General features: G+C 31.7%; 1 protein-coding gene across 3 annotated transcripts in view; it reads right to left on the bottom strand.

Annotated features, from left to right (window-relative positions):
• The window catches only part of LOC124534078 (unconventional myosin IC), a 60712-nt gene that overhangs the window by 25269 nt on the left and 7469 nt on the right, over nt 1-27974 (bottom strand). Inside the window, exon 1 of one of the 3 annotated variants that reach the window (XM_047109745.1) lies at nt 25685-26004. The exons of the other annotated variants lie outside the window; for them this stretch is intronic. The gene's annotated coding sequence lies outside the window, so the exon portion shown is untranslated. Of the gene's footprint in view, nt 1-25684; nt 26005-27974 lie in introns of those variants that run through there. 3 annotated transcript variants of the gene reach the window in all.

Here is a 27974-nt window from a genome sequence, read left to right as displayed (position 1 = left end):
ATCCTAAACAACAATCCACAGTCACATTCTTTTGGCTCACCGAAGCCCATTTTTAAAACACGCTATATACGAAAAAGAAAAAAAAGTTATAAAATAAAAATAAAAATTTCTATTTATTTACACATGAGGTCTAAATGAGACCAAGTAAGAGACTGCGGGGCGCGAGATAATTTCGAAATAATCGCTATAAATACTAATGGGCCTGGGAACCGTAAACATTGTCGATGTTACGGATGCCCATATCGTACCTATCCAGGATAAGATAATATTTCGCATGAACGCTTTAATTTAAAATTGTGGTTAATTTGTATATCATTTAAATGATATGTCATTAGTAGTCGCCGGGGCTTTGCATGCGTTTTAGGGTGTTGGCTGTCACGTATCAGGCAAAAAAAGTATATCCTCGTCCTTTCGTGGAGTTTAACTTTGCTTCTTAGCTATCTAAGCTGAGATGAATTTAACAGCAGATTTTTAACAGCTTATAACTTTTACAAGTAAGGTATTTTTATTTCTCAATATTACTGACCTAGATGCAATATTATGGTTATATTTCTAGAAAATATATAGAACGGTAACCAATTATTATGTAGTGTTTAAGTTAACTTAATTTGTTACTTTTTAACCGATTTAAACTCGGGATTACCTAGTTTCTACTAATCCACGCTACATTGTTCTGATGCCAAAGCAAAAAGATTCCGCAAGAATTCAAATCGTATTCCTTGGGAATTGTTAACAACCGAATTATAATACGAATTTTGGATCTGTGTGTCCTATACACAGATCCAGAATTCGCGAGGCCAGATGGCCCAGCGGTTAGAACGCGTGCATCTTAACCGACGATTGCGGGTTCAAACTCAGGCAATCATGAATATGAACATGAGAATGTTCATGTGCTTAATTTGTATTTATAATTCATCTCGTGCTCGGCGGTGAAGGAAAACATCGTGAGGAAACCTACATGTGTCAAATAACACAGAAATTATGTCACATGTGTATTCCACCAAATCGCATTGGAACAGCGTGGTGAAATATGTTCCAAACCTTTTCTTCAAAGGAGAAGAGGCCTTAGCCCAGCAGTGGGAAATTTACAGGCTGTTGTTGTTGTTGTATCCTTTACCATATATTATTATTATTATAGTTAGTGAAGAATGTCACATTCAAATTTCACGTGCTCTGTGGTGAATTTCGAGTTATTTTGTAACAGAATAGATCCGATTAAGAAATTATCAAAATGTTTTTTATTATCTTGGTTATTTGATCACGTCCAAGGAATTATAAAGTAGGATTAATTAGTCGAAGTTTATTTGTTATTTTTAACTAACGACATTATAATTAATTCAACAAATATCCTATTAATTGCAAAACATCTTCATTATTTGTCATCGAAACACAAATAACGCGATAAAATAAGTTAATTACAATGAATATAATTTGTAACAGTAACGTGTGTCATAAGAGCGCGGACTTAAAACGTGTCCTAACGTGACATGGTGGCATTATAGTCCCTTTCGACATTTTATATTTTAATTCTTATTATATTACTAACTAAGCTTTGATCATGTTTTAGAGGTCGGTCCTTGGAGTTTTAACTTGTTTAATAACAAACTTAATTAAATGCGGTTCGGTTATGTGGTCGTGAAAGTGCAGAATATACAAGCGTAGTTGTTGTTACATTTATAATAATATAGTAAAGTAAAGTAATAGCCTGTAAATTTCCCACTGCTGGGCTAATGGCCTCTTTCAATGCGGGTTGGTGGAATGCACATGTGGCAGAATTTCAATAAAATTAGTCACATTCAGGTTTCCTCACGATGTTTTCCTTCACCGCCGAGCACGAGATGAATTATACACACAAATTAAGCACATATATATATAGTGGTGCTTGCCTGGGTTTGAACCCGAAATCATCGGTTAAGATGCACGCGTTCGAATTACTGGGCCATCTCGGCACATTTATAATACAATAGATTGAAATTTTGGAGGATTAAACTCACTTAAATGTTAGTTTGTATTGGAATTGTACACCTCATTCATCAAAATCTTTCGAAGTAATTATGGTAAATAAATAACGAAATACCCGTTTAAATTCGTAAAACACACAAATTAATTTTTGGGCACATAATGGCACATTAAACAATTATTTAGTTTAAATTAATGCGTTAACTAATTAGATGATCTAATGATAATGTGATGTTAATTAGTCTAATCCTTAATAATTTGCCAAGGCGAAAACAAAAAATTGTTAATGTTAATAAAATGCAGATTAACAACGCAAATAATATCTGTCTTTGTCATTCATAATGGATTAGGTTATGTCAAACAAAGACAGCATATAATTTATTTTTTAGACAAAATTTACATCACCCGAACTAAAGAGCTTATGTAGATTTGTGCCTGAACATATGAGATAACTCTTTTATATGGTAGGCGTATAGCTACCACCCATAGATATTGGCGGTAAGCAATATTAACCATACCTTATATCGTCAATGTGCTATCAACTAAGATGCTGTTGGAACATAACGATACACATAATATGGCAATATAATATATGAGGAGTACCAAGGACTTGCAGAAGACGTTACTCAATAAAGTTCCCAAGGTTGCTGATGACAGCGCAGTTACTATGTTAGGGGTGGTTAATATTTCTTGCCAATCTCTAAAGCCGGTAGTGACTTACCATTAGTGGCATAAGGAAGTCTGTCGAACAATTCGAAAGAAAAAATGCTACAACGGGCCGGGTTCAAATGGGTGACCAGGGATAAAGGAAAGGTCGTACTACGAGGGAATAGCATTGGATAATGGAAAGCGAACTATGATGAACGAGCCAGCTAAGCTTGTTCGACGGCAAACTCATTTTGGTTATTTATTATGGAATTAGACAAATTTAAACGAATTATTTCAAACACATTTGTCATGTATTACAACAATGTGATAAAACAATATGAATTAGTAATATCGATATTTCGAGAATTTACTTGCACGTTTATATCAATAATTCGTGTAATTGTTACAAAATTAGTAGTATTGTGAAAGATATGGCGTTTTTTTGTTTCACACGAAGAAACTATCAAATTAGGAGGCAATAGTTCCACTCTCATGTCCCAGCGCTGTTCAATCAACCCCCCCCCCCCCAATCAAGTTAGGTTATTAAACCCTGCGCTACAGTTTAGTCAATGACAATTTGGCAGAACTACAGTTTTTTTTATAGTTTTCCGTTTCAGTGTACTTTGTTTCGATATTCCCTAAATAACATAACAATATTTATTTCACAAAAATATCATCTGTCTCCCTCAGTTTAAATGACATAGTAATCAAACGAAGCACAGATCATGGCTATCCTTGCTAGGCTAATTAAATAACCTGTGTTAAGGATAGTCAGTACTCTTCCCGATACATACATGGCCTCTATTTATAATTATATTTTTTGTACTTAATTTTTCTTCCAAAGCTCTCTATAATTTATTAATCAAACATTCTAATATTGTAATAGGGTCGTCTGAAAATAACAAATCTTCAAGGTTTTCTCGAGATTACGGTAGAACAAATATCAACGGATTTTAAGTCCGTTGATATTTGTTTTTTTTGTTATATTACTTTATCTTTTGATTTCGATTCAGTAGACAATGACCAGTAGGTATACGTGTTCAAAATCTCAATATAAACAATAAATGTGTTTAGATTTGAGAATGGAATACCTGTTGTTACCAAAACAATTTACCCTACTAAAGTAAACTTATAGCTAACACAATACAATTACATTAGTAGGGTATCATGGAAGATTGTTTGGGTTGTTACCACCTACCCATCATATATTCGTTTTCCAAACAGCAAGGAGTGAGCCCGTGTACAGGCACAAGGAACATCTCAGTTCTCAAGGTTATATTGGTTATATAAAAAAAAATAAAGCAACAGCCTGTACATTTCCCACTTCTGAGATAAGGCCTTCTCTTCCATTAAGGAGAGGGTTTGGAACATATTTCACCACGCTGTTCCAATGCGGGTTGGTGGAATGCAAATGTGGCAGAATTTCGATGAAATGAGACACTAGCAGGTTCTAACTGCCGGGCCATCTCAGCTCATATCATAAAAAATAGTTAATCTTTATATTGTGTCAAAGTCTACGATGACTACTTACTATCAGGTCTCCTATACATTCGTCCAATCTATGCAAAAAGGAAATAGTTATTTACCCAAGTAGTAACAGTCTTAACGATCCAACTGATCATTTACATATACGTTGATAAACGTATTTGGATTTCATACAAAAAAGGTCATAAGGTCTAACACCTGTCCTCATATGCGTGTAAAGCTGCGGGCGGTAACTAGTTGAATATATAATTTTGTCTATTATTACGTTTAAAAGATTGCCTCGCTAATATTGCAGTCATCGAATTATGACATAGATTAAAATTAACCCTTGTTTTAAGAAGGTTTTTAAATTATTTTTGGTTTGGATTTTTATAAGTTGAAATTTATGAAAAATTAGTATTTCGGTTTGAAATAATAGGAAAGTTTTTTATGTATTTATTATGGAATTCTGAAAACGCTTACATCGGATGGTATGTGATGATTATTCCAAAAAGTATATTAGCCGCGTGATATTTAGAGAATGTCAACTTGCTGGCATTCGCGTAAATATCATGGCATTAGGTACACGTCTTTCATATTCAGTTGACATATTTTTAAGGCGCCAATATTTTTCTTTAGCTATTTGTTTCCAGCGAAAAATGTCGTGAGCATAAATAAACCCAAGCTAATTTTCTGTTCTCAATTTGATTTAGTTTTTTTTTTTAATATTTTTGCTCGAAAAAGTTTTTATTTACCTGTGTTTTAAGCAAACCATAAATACGGATTTTGAGCAAAAACTGTACTACGTTATGTTCTAAAAAGTTATATATCATGATTAATTATAAATATTTTGTATGGAATTAATATGATTCCTCCGATTAATAGTTATTAAAAAAAACTAATACATTTTAAAAGATTTATGATGTTGCTAATAATATGATTTATGAGTTCTGTAATATTTCTTTTTATAATCTACATACGAGTACATAGAATAAATATCACAAGTCTAAGCATAAGATATTTAGTCTGTGACAGCGATCTACGGCTTCTCCTCAAAACGGATTATTGGTCTGAGTAAGCAGGTCAGTATATTTTTTAAACAATATTTGTTTCTTATATCACTCAGACAAATAAAATTGGACGGATTTTGTCAGCCATTTTAATGTTTTATGTAATGATTTTATCATTGTGACTGTGTGTCATTGTAACTTATTATTTTAAATAAATAATAATAAATGATAATCAAATAAATATATTTTGAAAACTTATTCAGGTATTAGATATTAATTATGCAATTATATATATAAAACATATGATTTATGAGTAGTCGAGAACACTCGATTGTTACTTGGAATTTTATCAGTGTAGACTTATTTTAATTAATTTCGTAATTAACGGTTAAGTAACGGGTAAATAACATCGTGAGTAAAATTCTGTAAGTTGAAAACAAATTCCATCACATGTGTTTCCATGCATGTGCGTTCAGCTAACATTAGTGTGGTAATATAAGTTATAAGTCTTGTCTTCAAGTATAATGGAGGCTTTTGCCCAGCAATGAGACTTACCGCCAGTGGAAAGTAAGTCAAAGTCAAAAATCTTTATTCAAAATAGAAGTGTTTATACTTACTTATTGACAATCAAAAACCACCGGTTCGGAAATTAACACCTCGGATCTAGAAGAACCGGCGAAATTAACCGAGCGGGATATATATTTTTGCTTTTGAAGAAAAGCTTAAGCGTCAAATTGCTATTTTTGGGAAAGGATATTTAAAGTTTTTACTATAGATATCATTTCTCCGAGTCAATATTATGGTCCTTTAACATTTCTTCAATGATTTGAAAATACACCTGCCTCCATATTCGTTTTACAAAACTTAGTGTGCATATGTAAAATATGATAATACGAGTATATGTATCGTTATAATAAATCGCTGAAAATTAAAACGGTGATAAATAAGCTTATGAATTTTTTTGAAATGACTAATTAACTTAATCATATAATATGAATAAGATAATAAGAAACGTGTTGCTAGATTATAACGAGATAATATCTAGCGACAGAAAAAAGTATTACTTAATTTTATAAATCGAATGTGATAAAAACTTGTGAATCGATTAGAATTTTAATCGAATATTTCGCGTGTATTTTTTTATGTATGTGTCGATATGGCAATATTAATATTGGAGAAAACTTTAGTGGATAGGCTTAGTTCAATTGTACGAAGGTGCTTCTCCTTTTTTCACTTACAGTTACAATATTGCTATACGGGGCAGACAATTGATTATAAATACAAGGAGCATAAAATCTTACTTCCCTTGGTTTAAGTCTTTCTGACAGTTAATGCAACATTTGCTAGACTGATTTATTTTAAGTAAGTATATAACAACTACAACAGCCTGTAAATTTCCCACGGTTGGGCTAAGGCCTCCTCTCCCTTGGGGAGAAGGTTTGGAACATATTTTAAGTATAAATAATATAATTTTTTAAAGTATCGGCACTGCCTTTAATATTACTGATCCAAATTCAATCATCAAATTGTAAAAAAAAAATTAACTTTATTTATTTTAGTTATTTCATAATAGAATAGTGCAGGGCATGAATTACTTAAAACAGTTTTTATTTAATCAATAATATGCGTCAATGTGTTATCACAATACTCCTATGACACAAAGTCGATAAGGTTAGTAGTTGTGATGCATTTGCGTATAATGATTAATTTCTCCTGAACCAACTGGTCATTTCCTCATTGATAGGGGAGCACAATGCGCCGGATTTAGGCCACTAGGTCATCCTGCACAGGGCTGTAATCTTCATATATTAATATTATATACTTATGTTAAAGTAGTACTGACTGTCGCGCTTTCACAACCAAACCCTTGAACCGAATTAGATGAAATTTGGTATGAAGCAAATTTGAAATCCAAGGAAGGATATATGTTACTTGTTTTGCCTAAAAAATGACAACCAAAGCCCTAAAACGCGGGCGAAGCGATGGGCTATAACTAGTATTAATTATTGCATACGAATGTATCCCGATTTTAACGAATGTCTTTTATAAGATTAAGTAAGTATTTAAGGAATCCTTACATCTACATCGTATAAGGAATTTGTTACTTATAAACTAATAATTGCTCCTGTAAACTTAAGATTTGAAAAGACAGGAATGTAGGCTAATTGTTTCAGTGAAAACGACATTCAAAGATAATTTAAAAATTACTAGTAAGTACCCTTAGATACTAGTATAATGAAGCATGTTCGGTTTTTCTCTAATCTCTGAAACGACCACACGAATTTGAATAAATCTTGCAGCTCACGTGCGGGGCCAGGAAGGAACAAAGCGGGTGAAACTGAAAATGAGCCGAGATGGCCCAGTGGTTAGAACGTGTGCATCTTAACCGATGATCGCGGGTTCAACCCCAGGCAAACACCATTGCATACTCATGTGCTTAATTTATGTTTATATTTCAACTTGTGCTCAGCGGAGAAGGAAAACATCGTGAGGCAACTTCATGAAAAATTCTGCCACATGTGTATTCCATCAATCCGTATTGGAATATATTCCGAACTTTCTCCTCGATGGGAGAGGAGGCCTTAGCCCAGCAGTGAAATTTACAGACTGTTAATGTAAAACATAATGGGTAAAACTGTGTAGAGCAGTAATATTTTTGTAAACAGAAATAAAATTGTCAACCCTACGCGCTGCACCGGATCAGGATAGTAGGTCATTGCTGAGGATGTTTGTGCATTCATATGACGTCAGATTCCTAGATGGAAGAGTGATTCATAATGTATGAGCTGCAATATCGTTATGGCCATACAAAGACTAATTTATACTCCATTGATTCTTTATGTAGATAAGTAAGCTTTGAGTAAGTCAGTAAAAATAGTTAATTGTAAGTAATTTTATTAAATTAATTATTTTTCACAAAATATTTCCATATATTTTTAGTCTATAGCACTTAATCACATTTTAAACTGTTATTATTTTATATCAATTTTTTTTGCCGACTTAGATAATAAGCTGCATTGCAAGAGTTTAGTTCGTATGTTATTAGCATTTGATGTTTCCTATAAATTTTATAATTATTCAAATGTTTATATTTTTATATATAGATAGAAATACATCTAGCTTAAACTAAACTGTAACGTTATGATGGAAAACATCGCCATGAAACTTGCATGAGATGACTGAAATTCATTATCATCTCATTGTAAAGGAAGAAAGGCTGAAACACCAAAATCGTACTTTTGGAAAATGTACTATAAAGTCAATTAGGTACAGTTTCAATTTCAATATATTCAAACATATTCTAAAAATAACATCCGCTATTATGCTTTTAAATGGTCTAAACCACCAGCACAGTTTAGGCTCTCGATGGTTTAATTTGGATACGATATTATCTTCAAGAATATAATGAATGATATCAGGATGATTATACATTATTTTATTTATTTGTGTGTTTTGTTATAATTATGAAGACGTCGCGTGGCTCGGAATCATTTTCTGTTTCGTTATTTTCATTAATTAAGTGTCAAGGGAGACGCATCATTTATATTTGTTTATTCTTTGCGAGGGCTAATGAATCTTTTGTAGCTTTCATTGTTAATAATTTCAGTGACTAATGAAATTAACGCAAGATACTTAAAGACAGTCACTTCGGACGTTTTGACGAAAACAAAGGAATTTGATATTGGAGCTGTCGGTAGTTTTATGTATAATAATATATCATAATATATGTAGACTCCGTACGTCTGTCTGTGTGTCTGTTGTTCACGTCCATACCAGTGAAACAAAATGGTATGAAGCAAGCTCCAATATTATGCCTTTAAAATCCCTCATGAATTTAAACAATTAGTTTTAATAATGTTAAAAGAAAGTAATATGATTGAAAATGATATAGGCACAGATATATATGTAGATAGGAAAAGGTCACTTGGATTAGGCACAACGCCTTTTCCTCACGTTAAGATTTCTGCCAGTTCATTTAACTTTAAGTTCGCGTAAAAGAAATTTAGTTCAAAAACATTTATAAAATCATAAGAATATTATCGCAAATAACTATATTTTTCTTATGATATCGGTTGGTGGATGAGCAAATGGACAACTTATGGTAGGTGGTTACAACCACCTATAGGCAATAGCGCTGTATGAAATGTTAACCATTCCTTACATCACACCTGCGCTACCAGCCTTGGGAACTAAGATGTTATTGTCCCTTGTGCCTGTAGTTATACTGGCTCACTCACCCTTCAAACCAGAATACAACAATGCTGTACTACTGTTCCGAAATAGAATGTCTGATGGTGGTACCCACCTAGACGGGTTTGCACAAAGCCCTACCGCCATGAGTACTTTATTATTGTAAGTAAGCTTTAAATATCTAAAATATTAATGATAGAATGTTCCAAGTCAAAATGCTATTCCAACATTCATAAATGACGAAAAAGTAATTAAAGTACCTTGTACAATTTAAGTCAATAGTATGTTAGGTAAAGAGTAACGTTATGGTAAAGTATTTTGTATAAATAAATCCATATTTGTACGTATAATTATGAGGTAAGCTAAGTTCCATTCAATATTTAGAATATTCCAAGAGTTAGAATTTTGTTAGAATAGTCACAGTTGAAGAATTCGTTGAAGGCTCCGAAGGATGGCTACAGAGTGGCATCTTTAATTTTTTAATGTTCCATTTTTAAATTATAATATACTCTTCCATAATATATACATTAATTGCCGTGGAAACTATTCATGTAAAAGCTACGTTCATTTTAAGCATTATCTTATTAAAATAAGGTTTATAATTGAACGCAAAAAAATATATTTAATGAGTTCCTTCTATACCTACTCTTAACTGGCCACTTCCTTTCTACAGGTTATAATTTATTTTAAAAAAATATTATTATTATATTCATAAAATAAAATAATACAGATAAATAATACATAGAAGCATAAAGCTTAGCTTGTTATCATAGTCTATATTTTTAGGTGCCCTAAAAAATTAATCAGTATAACGATTTAAATATATATGTATGTTCGTATAAATATTACAAAAACGTGTCGTTCGTGCCCAGCCTTGCCATACCATCTCGTTCGTTACCTATTTCGGTATACGAGAGTTGTTACCAAAAACGCCGTCGGAGTCAATCACCTAACGGTCACATGCTAAATAAAGACAGCCGTATACAAATTCTGTGTGTTTAACTTTGTTACGGCGTTAAATTCCAGGATTACGTATTTAATCCAACCTAATTCTAAAAAGTCTTAACACTTTTTGAAATATCTAAAAGGTAATATCAGTAATATATAAAAGGTAATATAAAAGTTTTCCAAGATACTGCTCAAAATGTTAAGTCCTTTTAGTTAAGTTGTCGTTGACATTCGATCCCAAAAGAAAAATGACGATAATCTACTTATGGGGGTACGATTTCTTGTTACGTGACTCCTTTTAATTTCATAATTGCTATATTGCCGTGGTATTTATTTCACTTTTGATACAATATTTATGAGAAAAATAATCTCTAGCGAAAATATACCTACGCGGTTTTTTGATATCTTGATTAGTTCAATCATCAATAAGTTACATAGATTTCCATTTTGCGTTGTTTCGCTCATAACTCATAAAATATTTTAAGTAGATGACGGCATTATAGGTATACCACGGCAGTTTAATTAATTCTATGAGATTCTGTAGTGTCAGGTCAATGTATTACCTACTTTTAGAGAATAAAAGCAAATCGAGATTCTAAATGTATTTAATTTCAAATGAAATCTTAAGCGCATTTCTTATTGTATAATAAGTATTATAATACCATTGAAGTTAAAGTTACACTAAATTAAGAGAATGTCATGCCATCATGTTTTGTGAGTTGTGTAAACCAGTTTACATTCCTATTTAAAATTATATATTTTTCACCATTTTTAACCAACACATACAAAATAACGTTATCTATAGACTTATTAAGATTAACGGTCCATTTAAATAATTAATGCTAAGATGCGGTGTGATAACACAAGCTGCCGCCCCCATCGTAAAGTATTATTATCAAATACACGCTTCGCTTACTAGTGCAGGTGATTTGAAGGGCTATTCTGGATCAAAAAACTCGAATCTCACCGAAGAACACGAGTGTGAAATGTCAAAATGTGACATTGACATTGATTGTAATCATTATAGGCTACACATGTCACTGTTGATCGGCTGTCAACATGTCACGAGTGGAATGCGAAGTGAATTCTTACAGAATCACACGGCTGGGTGTCAGTTCTACTAATTAATTGTCACTTTATCATAATCGAATCGAAATGTGATCGATGTCGTTCAGTTTTTCTATTTCCATTAACCGACTACTGTAATGATCCATTTGCGGTTAGTTGGTCTAAGTTGGACCGGAATATATATGGGATCGCATCATAACCTATTTAAAAAAGTAGAATTGGTCCCCAGTTAGCATTAAGTTGAGGTTTGTTTGATAGAAATAGTGGAAGGATCCCTATAGTTTATAAAGGTAATAAGTTGAATTGACCCCTAAATAAAATGTCAAAACAAACATGCTTGATAGCAATGCGCCAATCCAAATAGCTGCTGATGCAGCTGCAAAAGGACTGTATGTAAATAAGTGTTGTCATTTAAATAAATATAAATAAGAACCCTCAAAATAACTTTAAAACTAAGAGACCAGTTTATTTACGTCATAACGTATACAGTTTTACAATTAAAGTAGTACATTACTTTAGCGAATCCGATTTCTCCAATTTATTTTTAATTTTTCTTTACTATTTAGCTATAGATTGAGGTCCATAAATCAAATCAAAATATACTCGTACTTTATTCAAGTAGGCCTTTACAAGCACTTTGGAACTACCTATATTAAGTAAAGCTACCCCTGGTTCGGAAACTAGATTCTACTATGATATAGAGAAGAACCGGCAAGAAACTCAGAAGTTACTCGTTTTTAACATTTAAAAATACAAAGTCATTTTAGGTATATAAATTAGTATTCCATTATAGGAATACAAAATTTATTCGTTTTTTGTACAAAGTAAAGGGTCTTTCACAAAATACAATAACAAAACACAATCAATAATTATAATTGAAGCGAAGAAAGGTATGATTTTAGCTGGTTTAAATTTAGTTATCGAATTCATTGATTAATCTTGGAATTCGGTACATTTGTGCCTAATAGCTTTATTTATATGATTTTTTGATTAGTTGGACTTGAACACGTCAAACGGCTTTTACCTTTTAGGACATTGTTTATTGTAAAGAGAAAGTCGCAATGAATAATATATTCAGTAAATCAAACTGTCGAATTAGGAATGAACAGTTATTTATACATTTGGAAGCCAACAGCCAACATTGGTCACTGAGTGCTTTGAATATTAAGTATGGCGTCCAAGAAGTATGCGATAATCCTTTAAATTGGTACCTAATGTATTGTGTATGTAGTATTTGTTTCGGTTTAAATATATATAGAAAAGTCGACATGGCCCAGTGGTTAGAACGCGTGCATCTTAACCAATGATTGCAGGTTCAAACCCAGGCAAGCACCACTGAATATTCATGTGCTTAATTTGTATCTATAAATTCATCTCGTTCTCGGCGGTGAACTAAAACATCGTAAGGAAACCTGCATGTGTCAAATTTCATAGAAAGTCCGCCATATGTGTATTCCACCAAAATTGTAACAGCGTGGTGTAATATGTTCCAAACCTTCTTTTCAAAGGCCTTTACAGGCCGTTGGTGTAAATATATATTTGTTAAAACTTAAAGATACTCTTTGTCTTATGACCTCTTTAGGCGGGGATTTCCAACTTATGCGTCAAGCTGCCTTGGCTAGTTTAAAAATATCGAAATGCCTTTTAATGTTGTTGACAGTTAAGATAAGTCTAATTCGTTCTTAATTCTAGCGTTACTGATGTATTTCAGTCTTTTTTTATTTAGTTATAATCAAATATAAAAAAAGTTTATAAAATATTAAAAAAAAAACCTTAATTTGGTGGTAGGGCTTTGTGCAAGCCCGTCTGGGTAGGTACCACCCCTCATCAGTTATTCTACCGCCAAATAACAGTACTCAGTATTGTTGTGTTCCAGTTTGAAGAGTGAATGAGCTAGTGTAACTACAGGCACAAGGGACGTAACATCTTAGTTCCCAAGGTTGGTGGCACATTGACGATGTAAGGAATAGTTAATATTTCTTACAGCGTCGTTGTCTATGGGTGATGGTGACCACTAACCATCAGGTGGCCCATATGCTCGTCCGCCAACCGATACCATAAAAAAAAAATTACGCATCAACGCTGAGTTTAGTAGTTTGAACAGATTGTTTGACTGAGGTTATTTTTTGTCAGAGCTATTATCAAATCGCTATCTACGATGTGGTGTTGAAATTTATCAAATTATATTATCTTGAAATTACTCAATAGTGTAATACAAAATCGTTTATATAAAGGGTTTCTTCCTTGAAACTAGTAGCTAAAGGTAATCCTTTTCCTTCGATAAAGAAAATTTTAGCATCACTTAGCTTGGCTTAGCTGAGTCTCCTGCGGATTGGGTTTAATGTATTAGAATTTTAGCCAACATATACGTTATTTCACGGCGTTAATCTAAAGATCAGGGTTAAAACCCTGAGGACAAATTTCAAAATGTCAATACATTTATAATATGCTGATGTCCTTAGCCAGTTGAGTCTGTGCGCCCCAGATAGATATGTGTGGCGGAGACTTCGACCGTCGTTGCTAGCGGTGCCCACCGGGCGAACCAAGTTGCTCAAGGAAGCACCACTGACGCGCACGTTACGTACTCTCGATGTGATAGCAGACAGTGGATTTGTTTTGTTGCAGTAGGAGTGAACTCACAATAATTGCTGCTTGTAATATATCATATACAATTTAATATTATATTATAAAATGGATAGATAGACAGATATTTTAAATTTGATTTTTTTTTTAAAGTGCTGTAAAATCGAATTGGAACACAATCCTGTAATGATATTTATACAGTGTGGCATAATAAATATATAAATAAAAAATGTTTTCGAAATATAGCGTAATTATATCATTTTACTTGATTAAACAAAATTTCGGTTTGTATTAAAACCTAATTGTGAAATTGACTTATACATAAAAATCGAACATCGTTTTATAACGTAACATTTCAATGTGAGGCCATGGAGTATTATTGTTTCTTATTTTGTTATCGTTTGCGAAATATGTTCATTTGATTCTAGTGTGATGTATATGTGTCTTGTGTCAGATATTTATGAAATAACATGTAAGAAATGATTATACTTTGAAACGGATTTCTAAAAGGAATTTTCAATTAAGTTTGTTACGACACAATTTAGTCATTTATGAACCAATTTGGGAATTTCTTTTAATATAGTTAATTAAATTTATTTGTTCCATTTAAATAAAGAAAAAAAATTGGAAGTCAGATTATTTTTTTGTTACAGTGATTCGAGAACCTTTCAATTGAATTTGTTCTTCAAGCAATATAAGCTAAAAAAAAATTCATTGAGAGAAAAGTGCTTAAATCAGGCGGGTATTCGATCGGTACGATCTTGCCCACGGTTGATATTGCGTAAACTGATCATGTTTTTCTTTATAATGTTGTTAAGTTCCCGGAGTTTGTAATGAAATTCTCGTAAATAGTCTTAGTAAAATTTCAAAAGGAAACACATACATTAATTTTATATGTGTTTTACCTACCCAGACTTGCACCCAGACCTACATACCTACATCCTCGTAGTCATTGTGTAAAACTGTTTGGTTTTCTATTTAAACATTATGTTTAAAAAATAGCCGTAAGCATGAAACTACTGTATATCTTATGTCTTGCACAGAATAATACGCTTTGTTTAAAAAAAAATCATTACGTAATATCAAGTAATTATATTGTTCGCGTAAGAAATAACATCTTCCTTAAACGCTAGACGAGTACACAGTTATATAGGTGAAAGTAAACAGGCAATACGGTAGCTGGAACATCATTGTTTTTCAACAAGAACTCGTGAACAATGAATTTTCTAGAATTATTCAAATGGTAATGATTCGTATTCGAAGTTCGTTATCAGGATTGGTGTTTCGTGTCGTGATAGTACACGGGACCAAAGGACTTACCTGGAATGATACTAAAGGCAGTGCACAAGGAGAGTAGGTTATCTCAGAAGGTAGACCTTGGCAAAAGCATCAGGTCATGTTGTATTTTAAAAATTTTCGACAACGTCTTCGTTCAAGAGTTAAAGTTATTAGATATCGCGGTCGCACGGTTGATGGACTGATCAAACTATATCTATTACATAAGTGTACTATAGTGACAACTGAGGTGATATGGATATCACGTAACATCCTGAAGAGATTAACATCAGCCACCACTTTATGACAATCGCGACCGCCAAGAGCTATTGAATAACAAAAATAAACTGTTTGGGTACTCTATGTCCTTTGCTAAAGCTCAGTGTATTGCATTATTTTATAATGAACGGTTGAAGTGTTATGATTTGAAAACGTAACAAAGAGTTTCCCATTTATATGAACTAATAAACAAACTCAGTTTTGTATTTATAATATTAGTTCCGATATAAATCGTAAATTGATCTTATATTATTAATATTCTGGTAATTATTGGATCAAAATCGTGTTATAAGAAGATGCTAAATGTCGTTTCTAGTATTTTTTTAGGTTAATGATATTCATTTCTATCATTTTAACTAAAATTATAACTAAGTTAGTTATTGGTAGATAAAAATAAAGTACTTACCTAATATGACTAGGTAGCTGATTATAAAAAAATACATTGTATACAAACTTTTTTACTAAAATTAATTTGAGTTGTGTTGACAGGCATAAAAAATGTTTATAATTCATGAAGTTTATGCGTTTATATCGAATCTTGTGAAATAAACATAACTTATAATAGGTATATGACATTTGAAGTATAATTTAATTTGTTTTTGTCGAATAACATAATTAGTATGTAGAAATCATTACAAAATTGTTCAACATATCTGCAAAATACTTATTCTATTAAATATGAAAACGTAATTTGGAAATTAATAGAAGAGTAAGCTATCAGGAAGTAATGTTGCCAGGTACGATACTTGATACTGAGAAAAGGCATGTAAATAGTAACAAAAGACGAGGTCCGTAATAGAGATCGTGTGTCAAAGCGTGACGCAATGCCGTCGGGAAGTTGGAACGCAAGTTTTGTAGGCTATTCTGTTAATATATGAAACAATATTAAATTATTATGTGAACGACATTTTTCCTTTAAGTAATCAGCGGCTACAGCGCTGCTTTTTATATATTATGTTAGCAAAAACCGCAGTGTATACATCCAATATTGAAGAATTGAAAAAGTTTATAATTAATGTCATACGGATGTATATATCTGTAATAGTATAATCATAACAGGCTGCTTCTTCGAGAAATGTTACATTTTAAAAAATTGCATTTTACTTCTGTAAACTATTTTGTGAAAAGACAAAAATTAAGCAGAGAGCAAAATATTTTTTTTTTAACAGATAAAAGAAGTTTAGATAGTACAGATAAGGAAATCTTCATATGAAGATATATATATACACCGTGACTGATACTATATACAGTACTATTTTCTTTGTATTTATCACACAGAATAGCGTGCCCTCAGGGACGTATTATGGACAAAGAAAAGGGCGCGTGCCGTATCTCCTCTTACGCGATACAGTTGAACTTTATCTGTAGTAAAGGTCTAATTACATATTTTAAAAAAGCGGATATAGTGTGACGCACACTAATTGTTTAAGTCATTTAAGTTTACTTATCTGTACCAACATTTTATACAAATATTTAAAATGCGAACGTAACTAAGTATTTATGGAAGTCTCTTTTTCTTTGTTGGATCAAATCAATGAAAAAAACAATGTCCATTCCTTGTATTTTAGCGAAAGAGCGGTAGAAAACTAAAATGTATAATTTTATGTATACACCTACACGTATGTAATTTTAGAATACATTTTTTGATTCACATTTGAGTTTTCGATAAGATCAGTAAATTGCAGTAAATTTGCAATAGCAGTGTATTCTGTTTGAATAATATATTGTTTATACAAGTTGAAAAATAAAAAATTAAATATAAGTACTTTATCCAAGTAGGACTTACAAGCACTTGCGAATAGTCTGTATACAAGATTATATATTATATAAGAAGTTACTACCGGTTCGCACCTAATGTAGGTTCTGAGAAGAGCTGGGAAACCCATACTACTACTCGTTTTCACGATTTGGATTAAGATAAGATGAGCTGAGATGGCCCAGTGGTTAGAACGCGTGCATCTTAACCGATGAATGCGGGTTCAAATCCAGGCGAGCACCGCTGATTCATGTGCTTAATTTGTCTCGTGCTCAGCGGTGAAGGAAAACATCGTGAGGAAACCTGCATGTGACAAATTTCATAGAAATTCTGCCACATGTGTATTCCACCAACCCGCATTGGAACAGCGTGGTGGAATATGTTCCAAACCTTCTCCTCAAAGGGAGAGGAGGCCTTTAGCCCAGCAGTGGGAATTTACAGGCTGTTACTTACTATTAAGCGAAATGTATGTAAAATGTAAATCTTTCCTGTGTTCTTTTGTTTAAAAATGTATTTATTAAAGTTTTTGTTTTATGAAAATCCATTCTTTATTGAGGCTGCATTCAAATATAGAGTAATATCTAGAAGTCATAGAAAAAAGTTAAATGCATTAGCAAAAGTATTATTTTATTAATTATTTTGTTGACATTTACTATATAGTCTAACTCAGGTCTGTACATTATGACAATTAAATAAAATAACATTCCTAAAATAAAATTTTAATGAAGCGTGAAAATATTTATATATTATACGTTTATTTTAAAAATATTTTTATTTTATATCGACAGGTAAACACAAATAAAACAATATATATATTTTCATGAAATATATTACAAATACTTATCACATTTTTTTAGAAAGTTTTTGTTGCTTGTTTTTTTTTGTTGTTGGCAAGTAATTTTTACAAATTATAGATAATTCACAATAAGGCGCCAAAAGTTCGTATTATCGATAAATTAGCTGCAACATGAATCATCGAGGTTGAACGACTTGAACGTTCGACAGTGACATTAGCGTTGTGTGTAGTAATAAAAACTTAAAATACTCTGTCTGTATGTAAATTATATTTTTAATATTATTATAGACATACAAGAAACTTCAATTAGGTAAATGAGAATATTTTCAATTGTCAAATGTCCTCGTCATTTATGCCCAAAATAAAATATATTTGTACTGGGGACTTTGATTTAAATAAAGAACATGTATGTATTTTTAAATTTTATTGACAAACCGTACAAATTAAAATATATATATATATAATCTATATCCAACTGTGGGAATAATAATGCTTTGTCTCTTAGACGTCATACACCAGGTGTATTCAACATATTCTATCTCACTCTAACTTCGAACTGGAACACAAGAAATACTAAGTTTTACGTGGTACTTAACCAGCTGCTAATAGTTCTATTTCTAGATAAGCTTGTATTTTATACGTTTAACTTTTTGGAATCCAGCAAGCGAACTCGCGAGCGTATCACATGTGTACCAACCTTGAACTCCACAAGAGGACACGCCTTTACCAAAAAAACACAAGAAAGGATGAATAAGCGCGATGTATGTGTTTAGAAACTTAATGTATAATCACATTATATAGTTACGTGATTGACATATTTGGCCTATTTTATAGCAACTCATTCGAAATTCAAAATCGTCGCACCTTTAAGGCGGTTAAGATCTATTCCTTTACGAAGGCACGCCCCTCCACGTTGAATTACTTTATCATCGTGCATTAGTATGAGTGACACTTGTGCTTACAAGATTTCATAGTGTGTGTGAGACTATGAGTAAAGACAAAAAATAAAAAATATATATATTTTTTAATACCGATAAGATCGCTATAAAATATGTATGTTGGTAATTAATTTGGAAACAATTTATGACAATGATACTAAATAAAGTAACTAATTTGGGTTTAAGGTGCGATAGAAAAACGGTGTTTCAAGACTTGTTTCTTTTTTTAAATACAATTTATGTTTAATTTTATTGTTCTAATAATATTATTATAAGTTCTTCAAAGTATTCGTGGGTGGATGTTCGTCGAACACGAACTAGCGATTAAATGCTTCGATAATGTCATTATGACTCACGAAGGCATAAAGGGGTGAGATAAACCACGGCCATTAGAAAAATATACCACACTAATAAACACTCCTTACTTTGCTCATATCTTCGACATTCTAATTTATTTAAAATTTAATCTAATTAAAATTCGTATTTGGAATACGATTACAATTGGCGGTTTATATCGATTGTAATTGAAATCAGTAGTGCTCGAATTGAAATGTCAACAACCGACTTTCATTGATACGCGATTTTGATACGTTTATCCTTTAAATGTTCTCATTGTTACAGTCAGTTTCGCATATCACTTTCTGACATTTGACAATCATGATCTGCGGAGTATCTCTCTTGATATAAGATAGTAAGCATCAGTCATGGACGACGAATAATAATATTGACGTATCTTGATTGGCTGTTTTGGCTAGATTTAACAGACTATTTTAATTTCGACGGCATTTGAAGACATTTCATCGAACAAACGTATGGCTATGAGTGAATGTATGAATTAACTAGTATCAATTGTAAAATCTGCAGAAATTTATTAAGTATGAAAGTCATAAGAACCGTGAGGAATCAATGTTAAAAATAATGAACTTTATCGAAAGCAAATAAAACATAAGTTGGCAAGTATATTGTATAGTTATAACACTTTATTTGTCACACCAAGATGGCTCACCATTTACCGTATCGTTATATAGCCATAAAGTATTGCTCTGATGGTGTACTGTTTGTAGTCGGTTTATTGAATAGTGAGTCAGTCAGAATAATTATAGGCAGTAAGGATAAAACATCTTAGATCTCCTGATGAGAGACGTTCTATAGTTATTTTTTGCTCTTTACACTGATAACGTATGTGGCGCGAATTAATTTATATAGAAAAAAGTTTCACGCGATCGAATTCGCCAGTACTGTTCGCGAGTTTCTAAAAAAGGAGGTCGGTTACATTGTAATCTTTTAAAGTAGATTAAAAAGTGTTTTGTAAATGTCAAAAGCCTTTCGACGGCAGCGAAGGTGCGCCGAGGGTGTGGCGTGACCCACATCATGACACGTCCCTAAGTGTGTTGTACAATAAACAGGCGAAGCGGGAAGCCTGTTCTATTCTTACTGCAGTGGCTACTGTTCACGGTTTTGTTGTACGATCAGGAAAAAGTATGCTTTACAATGGCAATATTTGACTTAAAAAAAAAAAAATTGTTTACCATACGATATTTTACAGCCATAAGCTTCATTAAATTACATTTTCCTTTCTTCATTATTTTATTAAATTCTAATTTGATATAAATTCCAATATGTGCAAAATTGGAATTGCGTTCATGACAGTATGATAGTATTAATTAATTTATGTGTCTCGTTTACTTAACTAGTCAAATCCCAGTAGGATAACCAGCCCTAAAGTCAACAAAAAACTATATTGTTCGTCTTTTGTTGGCAACTTTTCATTATGTGCTGTCAAACTAAACACATTTCTTGGTTATATTATTTACCACAATATTTGAGCTTTAAATTTCAATACTTTGGCCGAAAACTAAAAAAAAAATATTTGCTTATCTGCTTGAGAACGCTTTGTTCTTTTCTCTCTCAAGATACGGGAAAGAGAATTTATATCAATAGGCTTAGCTTGGGAAAGCGAAATGGTTCTACAATATTTCCCAGTATTGTTGTTAAGTATATGTTTATGTATGTGAATGAGTAAACAATAGTAAACGCGACAATGCTGTAAGGAAATATTTAAAATTTATGATTATTATTTGCAAAGAAAACTATTTGTTATGACGATTTAGAATTATCTGTGGTTCTGTTGATTACGAAGAAGGTTTTACTTATATCTGTATTTCGATTAAAAGTTTGTAATCTTCTCTTTATTATTTTTGTTCTTGCCAAGCTACTAAACTTTAAAAAAGTAGTAGAAATATTACGAATAAGTATGTAAAGATTTCCTAGTTGAAAAAAAACAGGAAACTTTATCTTACTATTCAAAGTTTATGTCCGAACATAAAATTGTTATTAATATACTTTTTTTTATTCTTATTACTTCAATAATGTACAATATACATATTTTCCAAAGTCAATTTAAGAAAAAAAAAATTGTCAATCAAATGGTTGACCTTGTTCGTTTCTATGCTATCCAATTTTACGGAAATAATGAATGATTGCTCTCGAATCTTAAAAAGATATTACTTTTCACACGGACATAACAGTTACTTTATTAATAATCGTTTAAATGCAAAAAAACCTTCCGGACTACAGATCTGCCGACTAACTATATCCGTTCGCGTTAAGGAGACCTGATTAATTATTAAAATATTGACTGTCTGCAGTATATAGACGTTTGATTAGCCGCTATTTTAATCGTTCGGTTAATCACCATGAAGACATCATATCCGGTTAGAAGTGGATTGATTAACGTGTTTGATACGGCTGATTCCCGTACAAATAAAAAAATCAGCTAATGATCATTTTTCGGTTATTCTGTCAAACGATATCATGGCCTCTGATTGCATTGTGTGAGGATGTAGTACAATATTACGGAATCATCGGCATCTTGTTTAGTCTACAGTCTGATGGGATTCTTGTGTGTGGTTCGATGACCGCATGTATTTATCCCAAATCAAACTAAACACACTGGGTTAGTTCCGATCAAACATAACTTCGCTTATAACGCTACTAGCTGTGCCCGCAACCATATATACGCGTTTGAAAATATTGTAGCCTAAGTTACTCCTTATTATCTCAATTATCTGCCAGTGAAAGTGCTGTCCAAATCAGTCTAGCCGTTCCAGAGATTAGCCGGACCAAACAGACAGACAGAAATTGTAAAAAATGTTATTATGGTATATGTACCGTGGGTACATATATATGCATTGCGTAAAAAAGGGCTATTTTTATTATATGTAGTTATAAATGAAATAATATTTGGGTTTCTTTAAAGAAACGAAGTTTGTTACTAGCATTCATATATTCATATAATACTTACCTATGTATATATTTTACTAAACTTGTATAAAAATAGTAATCAGGTAGTCATTTTATTATTTGATAAAATTACTTATAAGGTTTTGGTGTGGAGTTTTGTTGTAAACAAGAGATTTGATTGAACAGACTATTAATGCTATAGTATAAATATTAAACACTAACGAAACATCGTATTATACTCATTTGTATATACGCAGCATATAATAGTAGGTAAATTAATGATTATTGTTTAATAATGAACGCATTACGTGTATTTATTTAGCTGAGTACACATCTGACTCATAATGATTTATATTATTACGTTTTTGAATTACTATTTTCTTAAAATAAAGATAATCGTACTTTTTTTAATTTAAATATTGTTGTTAAAATTACTAAGAGTAAATCGAGACTACTTTTAAAAAAGTAACTTTTATTTTTATTTTGGACGAAATTATTTGCTCTGGCAATACCAGTAGTAGTATATATTTTTTTATATTGTTGATATGACTACTTACGACTAAATCGAGATTTTTAATTTACTTAAAAAAAATAAGATTGTTTATTTTATTTTGGACGAAATTGTTTACTCTGTAATTGCTACATTTATTTCCCATTTACTAAATATCATAAATTGAATAAATGTATATTCTGTTTACTAAATTATGCAAAATTAATATATATTTTTTAAATATGTATAATATGTTATGTTCAACAAGTTGTATTAAACATAACAAAGCCGTATTTCTTGTAAAATGTATTTTAAAATATAGTAAATAAATCGAATATAAATATAAAATTTCCGAACAAAATTCAACCATAGCCTAAAAAAAAAGAAAAAAATTAAAGTCTTAACACGAATATAGCCGAAACGATAATGTCCGACTCACATTCGAGTACGTCTCAGATTTATTCGTGGTCAAATTCCAGCTCAGAATACAGAAAACCGGTTCAATGTGTTCCGTAGGTAATAAATTAATGTAATACATGATTTAATTGCTTGTAGTTTATCAAAAATCTTCTCTGAGAGCCCACACTAGAAATCAAACTCATTCGAATTTATTATATGGAAATCAAACGAACCTGCGGACGTATTCCGTAAGAGGGAAGTCGAAAATCACCGTAAAACAAGAGCGTGAAATGTCAATATAATTATGATATGTGACTTTGACTATAATCATTATAAAATTTATAGGATACGAATATCAAAATTAAGCCGGTTGTCAATTTCACGAGTGAAATTCTGAATGTTAAGAGAATTGAGAAAAATTCAGTCCAGAATTCCAAATTTAAATTTTTCACGCAAGTCCAGATAAAAAAATATATTCAATTGTTTTATGGGTCTGTTTAAGCGTATGTATAATACGAACAAGTTAAGTATACATAGTCACATATAAAAACATGAACTAAGAATAACCTTTATATTTTTCTGGTTATATTTGGAATATTTAATACGTCATCTCCAATTTTTTAACAATGCTTCAAGTCTTTCATTATAGAATTCTTTAGGTTTATAATATGGACAATGACATCGAGTATTGATTTAAGTAAACATATCGTAGAGTGACATCATTTATTAAAATATTTATTGGATATGAGTCAATCGTCTATTGCATTAATAGAGTGACCATAAATATGACCGCTGACGAGACACGGTGCATTGATAAAACATATGACGATCTTGTCCTGATATATTTCTGTCATGGTGGCCATTCTACTAGCAAGACATAATACACATATGCTGGACCTTGCTTCCTTATTTAATTCGGGGCGAAAATAAAAGGCATAAAAACAAAAAACTCTCAAAGTTAGTGGCGATGGCACCTTAACAAAGTAATGTATGGCTAACATTTCTTACAGCGTACAAAGGTGTTGGTGACCTATCTTGTTGTGGCAGGTGGCTAACGTACCATTCACCCTACCGTACCCTAAGGTTGATCAAACTCTTCTGTAATAATAAGCACATTTCAGGATTACTGATTTAGATGAATGAAATATTTTAAAGAACATTATGGTGGAAAACATTAATGCTAAGTTATTTCTAAAACATAAGTTATGTTTGTAAACATCAACCGTAATATACGTAATATGTTACCTATATTATATGTATATACGACGTGTTACAATTGCGTACTATTTGTGCTTGATAATAAGTCCTTAAGAAATAGAAAAGATAGTCAACCTACTTTTAATCCAGTATATTATCATAAAAAACGATTGTTTTCCGTCTATCTAAATATATTTAGAAGAAATGGAAATTTTCCGTAATATATTCTCTTACAAAACGCTCCATCATTTGTAAGCTCTTAATTATGCAGAAAAGGAAAACAATCGCGGTGTTTGGGGGCCAAATAAACAAAAGCTAAAAATATACACATTCGAAATAAATAAATTTCCATATCTAAATCGACCACAAGATTACGATATGCGAAGATTTGCTCCAGTTACCTCAATCGTTAACAAAACGAAGGCCGTATATAATCCATTATTTTATAACTTAAATAATACAATTTTATGTATTTAATCTGTGGTCGACACGACTAAGAACTTTTTGAAAAATAAAATATGGCGCAGACCTATACCAGGCGTCAATGACCTGAGCTATGAACTCGCATGCTACAGCTGATTGGATCTGGATAAACATTTATTGAGAATTATGTAATAACGATTGAAATCATGGTGTAACAAATGAGGCACGAAATTTAATAAACGCATTAGGTCATATTGTTTACAGCTTTAGATCTGGCAAGCATAATACAACGCGGAATGAGGAATACAAAACAACATATTATTGGTTAAACATAAGTGAAGGAATGACAAAATTTAAATATGGAAAGACTGTTCTATTTTTGTAAAACACAAATAAAATATCATCCTTCTTCAATTGCCATTTGGAATATATTTTATTTTATAAGATGTTACAGTTTCTGTCAGATTCAACTTCTATGTATTTAATACATTACGGTTTTTGTAGTTTGCATATTACATTACACTTTTGTAATTAACTTCTATTTTATAAGACTTAGGTCATACATCTATTTTCTTTTTCGTAGAAACTAGTCGAACATTTCAGTTTTACTTTAAATAGTAAATAAATATTTTAATACTGTTCTATTTTTAACTTCTTTTTGTACTCATAAGGCCGAATGCATTCGCCTTCATATTCTGCATTTACCTCTTTCTAATTATGAATTTATGTTGCAATTTTGTGCATGTGACCCAATTCTCCGTTTTCGGCGAAGCGAATCAAAAGCTTTTCATTACATTATGAAAACACTCGATGCTTTTTTTAATTTTGGCCAATTAAAGCATTTGTATGAAAAAAGAAATGTAAACATTACTCTAAATTAAAAATTCTGTACTTCCCAGAAATTTAGAATACGCTGTTAAATATCATATTTTTCAAGTGTAATTAATAAAATTATTTTTATGTGTAATTTTAAATAAAGTCTAAGTCATCGACCTCACTTCGCGAAAAGACACTCACCTCGTTCAAGCCAAAACTCGATTATAATACATCCGACAATGCACATTCCCGCTGCATCACTTAACGAAAACTCCCAAACTTTGTACTATATTAAAAAAAAACATATATCGATTCCGCTTATCACCTTATCTATCACTTGTGAATCTATGACGCAAGTTTCAGAACGATTGTAAACCCCGTTTTTTTTTAAAAAAAAGTTACACTGTCAAGTTTATTTGGGAATAATTATTAAAATTTGACGTTTGCGTTAACGGACAGTAACCGTCGCGGCGTCGGTTGACATGAAACCCATGCGAGCGTTGGCGGTAAACTGGCGTCAGCCGCGAGACCGGTCAAGTGAGAGCTCGTGTTGTGTCATCGCGGTTTTCCATTTGCTACACAGTGTTCGTTTTGTACTGAATAGTGTAATGCAGATGATACGATGCCGAAATTAAAATGACACAAGATCATATCAACAGTGCGATGAACGTAGAACTTGTTACTTCTGAACTGAATATAAATAACAGTAGGTAATCTCAAATTCATACTAGCCTCATAAAGCCTGTGTTTAAACGTAAACATATGTATTAATTATTCGTTAATTATATACAGAGTATATATGATTATATACAACCTTCTTGTTGGAAATAAACTCCTTGCAATAATATGTTTAGTAATTGTTACATATATTATGTCAATAGTTTATGAGAAATATTGCTACTACAAAAATCAGTAGTCAGTCAGACAGTAATTTCTATGTCATTTCAACAACTTTTAAAGGTAATGTTTTTGTAACACTGTGTAATTAAAACTATGTGTGTGCGTTAAGGTTTAAATGTTTATGCTAATAGGTTAATCACCCACCAAGGATTGAAAGAGCACGTTTTTAAGATCAGATGTGACTATGGATCGCCTAACATACGTAAATTATTTAATTGTTGATTAATTACCTTGAAATTGTTATTTTGTTCTGATTACTTCCATATATTGATGTTTCAAGGTAATTAAATAAACGAAATTAAGTTATTTATATAAATGTTACTTAAATAACAAGTTTTTATAGAAAATAATGAAATTCGTATTTAGGAACAAAGATTTGTGCAAAATTTCAGCAAAGGGCTTGTTAGGAAGGCCGAGATGGCCCAGTGGTTAGAACGCGTGCGTCTTAACCGATGATCGTGGGTTCAAACCCAGGTAAGCACCACCGAAAATTCATATGCTTAACTTGTGTTTACAATTCATTTCGTGCTCGGCGGTGTAGGAAAACATCGTAAGGAAACCTACATGTGTCTAATTTCAAAAGAGATTCTGCCACATGTGTATTCCACTAACCCGCATTGGAACAGCGAAAAGGAGAGGAGGTCTTAACTCACTATTGGAAAATTAACAGGCTGTTGTTGTTGTTGTTGTTGTAATTGTTGTTATACTATAACAAGATGTCACAAGAGAAGATTTGATCATTGATAAAAAGATTTAATAAAATAAAAACGTTTAAAAATAGACACTATAGTAAGTTTTATTCCACGTAAAATGTGTTTGTGTGTGTACGCACGCGTGTGTGTGTGTGTGTAGTATGTCATCTGGGAAATAAGTACTTTCCAAAGACACTCAGGTTTTGGCTGGCATTAAGTTTATTTCTCTATAAACGGAACTGCGGGTAAATTTACGCATAAGGAAAGATATACATATGCAAGTTTTATATAAAATTTCAAAACAAACGTTACGAGGAAAAGGAAATAAGTAAAGTACGGCCTTCCACGATCAGGAAGATCGTAGTAGGAATCACGTATAACATTAAATTATAAGGTGAATATAACATGTGCTTCATGTAAACAATATTTCTGAGTATAAAAATCTAGAAACTTCTTTATTTTTTTTTAATTTCAAAATTGTCTATGTCTAAATTTCACTGACAGATGGCTATGTATGTCTAATGTAAAAGCTATGTATGTAGGAATTATAGGGTAGGATCTATGCCCAATTAATAATTAGTATCCATAATAGTATGTTTTTTGTTTAGTATTTAGTAGTTACTAAGTATTATTACTTATAAGAACTTTTTTTGCATATAATCAAAAATAATGATATTTGTGTACCTGTTGTTTCTTAATTTTTTGTATAAAATATTTGTAACATTCTGTTATGTTTATATGCATTTATGATTTATATGCATTTTACTGTTTTCAAGTGAAGCAGCTGTTTATTGACATTAAAACATCACATCACATCACATCATCAGCCCGTTTTTGTCCACTGCTGGACAAAGGCCTCTCCAAGTGCACGCCACTGTGGTCTTTCTCCGGCTACTCGC

The sequence above is a fragment of the Vanessa cardui genome, chromosome 12 (genome assembly GCF_905220365.1).
Source record: "Vanessa cardui chromosome 12, ilVanCard2.1, whole genome shotgun sequence".
Classification (NCBI taxonomy): domain Eukaryota; kingdom Metazoa; phylum Arthropoda; class Insecta; order Lepidoptera; family Nymphalidae; genus Vanessa; species Vanessa cardui.
Note: the sequence above shows the minus strand (reverse complement) of the source record. Positions and strands in the feature narration are given on the sequence as shown.